Genomic DNA, 5,683 nt, shown 5'->3' with positions numbered 1-5,683 from the left:
CATTCTTGTTCGGAACGGAATCCAAATCAATTGAAGCAAATGAGATTAAATTTTCTGCAGTTCATAAATATATCAAACTAAGTAAGAGGTTCGAAACATGATTTCATTAATACATTTTTGTACTCATTATCACAGGTCGTTTTTTTTTTACCATTAAATTTGTTATTCTCCAGAACCAGCCAAAGCAAGTCAGTTTCTTAATGTGCTAGGATAACGTTATATTTACAACTAATTTCCCCCAATTTATTATATATGTCTGAATATGTATGTATCTTTAAGGTTTTTTTTTCTAACATATGTATATCTAATATATGTATATGAATTCATACACATTGTCTCAGTAGATTGATGCCATCACTTTTGTTGTAATTTCAAAATAGAGTCGGAGAAGAACTATATTAAGATTTTATATCTTTCGTTCTAATCCATTTCATCATTGTATATATTGAATGATTGTATATTATGAACTGTGTATGATTATGAATAAAATATGTTTAAACTAAATAATAAAATTAATAATATTACTATACATATTTGCATATAACGTGTACTTTAAGAATTAGGTAAAGATGCAAGTAACAGCCGACATAATAAACTTCATAGTTCAAAATTAACAATTAAATAATAATTAAATAGCAACAATAACATCATGTTTATTATCATTATTATTAAAATTCACAAGTAAAGATAATTTTGTTTTGTACATTAAGAACACATGCACATATTGTATAGAGAATTAAATTAGTGAATACGTTCACCTTCTTCTAGATAGGTAAAACAATACAGCAAATACTACTATGGCAGCCACAAGATCCAAATCCAGAGAAATAACCAATGGTTAAATAATTGAGCTTTATCGTCACGTCGCACAAATGTTTCTTGTTGTCTAACAGTTTCGGCTGACATTGTTGTTGTTGTTACTGATATTTCTGATAGATATAACATTGACTTGTAATAAACATCATCATAACAACGCTCTTATTGATTACTGGCACAATTTTCTTGTCATAAACTGCACAAACAGTCTTTTAAGATCAAACACAGCCCCTCGAGACAGGGTTTTATGGTGAAAAAAATATTATCATATATCTATGTTTGCTATGAGTTTTATTCAGTGCAAATGGCTAAGGTAAAGTACTATGATTTTTGTAACCTGCAATAAGTTTAAACATTCGTACGTATAAACTAAAACCTACGTACATGATAGTAACCAAAATCTTAAGTAATACTAACAAGTTTAAACAAGACGAAGTATTTCTAATATTCCTTTAATGCCAGCGAAAGAAAGGGCAAATTATTTCATTTATTAATTTATTGTGATAATGAATTTGATTTAATCCAAATGAGTCACTTATATATTTAATAACTTATTTTGAAATAAATTCATCATGACCTATACTGTGTCGATGTGACGTAAAACCCAAAACAAACAAACATCATAGAAATCATATGCACACTGTTTACCGATTATATTTTTATTTGAGTACAAAACCATCGCCGGTCAAGTTCCATCCTTACATCCATTCTGTACATGTACCGTTGTTTCTATCACATTTAAGATCTTAACATCCACTAGGACAATGTTTCTCGCATGTATCGTCCCAAAATGATTGGTTACATTCGTTCAAACAATATCCGTCTGTCTGTTCACATGTACGTTTATCATTTATCAATATGCATGCAGGATTGCATTCTAAACTGCAATCGGTTGAGTAAAAATTACCTTTACACAGTAGACAACCATTTGCGTTATCTTTTGGGCACTTAAAACACTTGCTGTTACATGTTTCTGAACATTTTTCACCTGTCCAACTCGCATTACATTCTCCTTGACATATTCCAGTACTATCACAATCCGTAGAACATTCTTGTGAGCAGGATGATGTGTGTGACCCGCAAGTTTTACCATTAAATATTTGTCCTTCTGGACAATCAGCGCAGACTAACGAATCAATGTGTACTTGACACTTATTACAACCTTCAATAAAACAGTCTGGACATTGCGTGTCTTGGAAACATGAAACACAGTGAACGTTGTTATTAAACTTAAAGAGATGAAAACCATGATTTTTTGCAAATATAACACGTTTTTCCATCCCTACAATGTTTACAATTTGACTGACATGTTTGACATAGTGTATCGACATCGCTCTTATACTCATAATATCCAGCTCTACAACCACTTGAGCATTTACGTAAATCACAACGTTCATCGGCATATAAACTACAGTTATGTTGACATTGAAATCCATAGAAACCAGGCTTACACTGAGTACAATATCCAGTATCACCATCGCATTCACTATTTAGACAATTACCATCACAGTTGAAAGTACATCTTCCTTGCAAACTAAACTTTTACGGCTTACATGACGTACAGTAATCCCAGCTGTTACAACTTTCACAATCCTCGGGGCATGGCAAACAGAAGCCACTTGATAAATAGTAGGATGATTCACAACTTGTGCAAGTCGAACCAGAGCATGATTGGCAGCCAACATTACATTCTGTAAACATTTATATATTTCAACTATTTACATATGTTTAGATACATATATTACCATATATACAAAATAATAAAACAATTAAATCCTTATCCAGTTTAATAGACGTGACCATAAAACGAACTTAATGTTAATCTTTGTGTTCAACCGAATATGATTAATAATAGGCCAAGTGATTAAAGTTTTCAATATTTAATAATACATCTAAGGCAATAAAGAAAAAGTATTCCACAGTTAAAAATGTTATGAAATAGAACTACTTACCGGCAAATACCATATCAACAAACTCAACAAACAGTACTATTACCAATGCTGAAATTTCCTTCGTATCCATGTATGCAATCTAATCTAAAGAAAATAATTGTATAAATATTGATAATGGTGTGATTAACTTATTGAAATGTTTTCAAATGTAAAAGCATTTACTACACGATGCTGCGTTTATAATCTTCATTTTTGGGTATACTTTTACTTAAAAGATAAAATGACATTTATAGTATATTATTAGTCTCAGAAATTAATAATATGCATTGTAATAAAACAGTTTTAGACATTTTGAACGTCTAACATTAAGAATAAAGGTACTATTAAGCTTAAACAAAAGTAATGAGACTTTAAAATTATAAATTTTTAAAATGATAAAGAGTCAAAATGTTCTTACAATACCAATATCCTATCCGTTTTTCCCTATTAGTTAATTTAAAACAAAATAGCTTCTTTTTGAAATATTACTATACATTATGTAAACAACAATGGTGGTAATACATACCTATCTGTTTAATCATTAAAAAGAATAAAACTTGTTCAAAACTTCCTCTTTACATATTTGTGTATAGAATATAAAGTTTTGAATTGGATACAGTATGCATCAGTGACTTTCTATATTGGGATACTAAGTGTTTAGCGCTATTTTTTAGATGTATAATAATAATTTAAAAGGATTTATATGTTCGAATGCATTTACATGTTTTGAGATTTTTTAACGTCATGAATTTATTATCTTAGTATAATTAAGTATCTTCGCGCAATTGAAAAATCTACTCCACAAATTGAATTCAAGTATTCATGGAGCTGAATTTGTTAAAGAGTTGAAATTATGAAGTAATGAGGTTTAGGTCGCCAGACGGTATTTTGTTCATACCTGTATTTTAATAGGACCAATTACTACACTTCTCAACAAAAGAGTTTTAAATTTTTCTTTTGTAACTGTAGCGAAATTTATTATTTTAAAAAATTACTTAAATAATTCACTTTCGAGTCTGAATGAAATATCTTGTTTGCAAGATTTCCAGTTGCGCATCTATATTGAAACGGAATTTGTTTTATCATATAATTATATGTTTAAAACTACTTAAACATGTTCAATATGTTTAAAACTACTTAAACATGTTCAACAAATCTGTTTGGTCTGTGGGAACTATTGAGCCAATCCTTAATCAATAAATCAGCTTCATTTTGTAAAACTTATTTTACATTTTAGTCAGGTACATGTTTTAAAATGTTCAATTTTCGAGCTTCGATTTCCATTCTTATTCCGTCAAACTTCGTATAAGGATGTCGAACTACAGAGATAAGGTACATTTATATACGCTACAAACTAGAGACATGTTTATAAATAGTTAGTAAACGACTTTTTTATGATACCGAGCGTTGTTTCATTCACGATTGAGGCGTTACCTCGTAAAGACTGTCTCAGTAACGTTTTAACAGCTTATTCTAGTGTAATATGACACGATTAATTCGCTAATGGCTGAGATATACACGGTGCTTATTCATGTTTCGAATGATCCAAAATAGTAATGTCAACGATAAATAACACTATAGACTGTATACACCAAGAATAATTATGTTCATTAAGTGCATTAGTTTTAACTTCCGCTATGAACAATTACAATTGATAGAAATGCTGGTATTCCAAATACGTTGAAGAAAATTGAATCCCGTCAAATGTAGGCTTAAAATGTGAAATCAGTTCAGTATGGTGTTTTGAATAAACATCTTATACAATGTACCATATGTAGGTACATGCGAGAACTGAAAAAGAGTAAAAAGACTCAATGCGTTTATATGATATGTAGGAGTAGAGAAAATAATAATCTTTTAAACAGATTAAATTGTTAAATGTTGTAACCAAGTGTTCATACAAGTAGTAAAATTAGCGCAGGTTACTTCGTAAGTTCATTTGCTGCTAAGGACAAAACAAGTCGTTTATAATTCTCAAATGAAGCTAACTGTATTTACATACGATGGACATAATACCATGAAACAGTGATGCATAAAAGAGAACATGAATAAATAAAAAAGCTTTGGAAAGCACATTAAATTTTATACACCTATTACAGAATGCATGCACTTTGCAATTTACATCAGTAATCATGTAAAATTTTATTCAAACATAGCATTACAGTGAAATTAACCGCCAAAGTCCCATAGCACCGGCGTACGCAGAATTTAAACATTTAGACATGATAAAGGGTACAATTTTGAATTTAGAAACACCCGCAGATGTGTTCATAAGGCGGTTATCCGGGAACCTTCAATGCGACAAACTTTCGTGCCTTTCCATGAAAAGCGGCGTATGGTCCCCATGTAAACGAAATCATTAGAATCATTGAATCATTAGCTTTATTTGTAATTTAAAAAAAAAAAATGTAACAGTATCGAATATAAATCAGTGCCATCTGTGATATTGTTTGTTTGTTTTCCTGTTGTTATTACGCGGTCTATCCACCTAACTGGCTTTCTAGGATACACCGTGTAAATAAGGCTTGAATGAGCACCCCAGTTGTATTTTACACTGCAAAAAAGACATGGATATACGGAAGTGTACGGAATTCCGTATATCATTAATATACGTGTAAGAATACGGGAAACTTGACATACGGAGATGTACGGGACCGTATATTATATCAGTCCGTATATGACTAGTATACGAACTCCGTACACTCGTAATATACGGGAACTTTGATGTACGAAGTCCGTATTTTACTAATATACGGAATTTTTATAACAAGTCCGTATATTACTAAAATACGAAATTCCGTATTCGTGCAAATGCGGATTCTGTATATAGAAATAGCGAATGAAAATTTACTTCTGAATAGCCTATATCCTGTAAGAGTAAAGAAATAGTCTGATCAGGTATTTTTGTCAGACATTTGACAATTAACACAATGCAA

The 5,683-nt window shown here is 30.6% G+C and overlaps 1 long non-coding RNA gene across 1 annotated transcript; it reads right to left on the bottom strand.

Annotated features, from left to right (window-relative positions):
* Positions 1–1,530: 1,530 nt before the first annotated feature.
* Positions 1,531–3,265, bottom strand: LOC132744924 (uncharacterized). Its single transcript, XR_009627766.1, has 3 exons — positions 3,166–3,265; positions 2,769–2,852; positions 1,531–2,507 (listed from the first exon to the last, which is right to left on the bottom strand). It is a non-coding gene; the product is annotated as an uncharacterized LOC132744924 (long non-coding RNA).
* Positions 3,266–5,683: the final 2,418 nt, after the last annotated feature.

Source organism: Ruditapes philippinarum, unplaced genomic scaffold (genome assembly GCF_026571515.1).
Source record: "Ruditapes philippinarum isolate M1 unplaced genomic scaffold, ASM2657151v2 ctg15578_1_1_1_1, whole genome shotgun sequence".
NCBI classification, from domain to species: domain Eukaryota; kingdom Metazoa; phylum Mollusca; class Bivalvia; order Venerida; family Veneridae; genus Ruditapes; species Ruditapes philippinarum.
The sequence above is the reverse complement of the archived record's forward strand: the minus strand, read 5'-3'. Positions and strand labels throughout refer to the sequence as shown.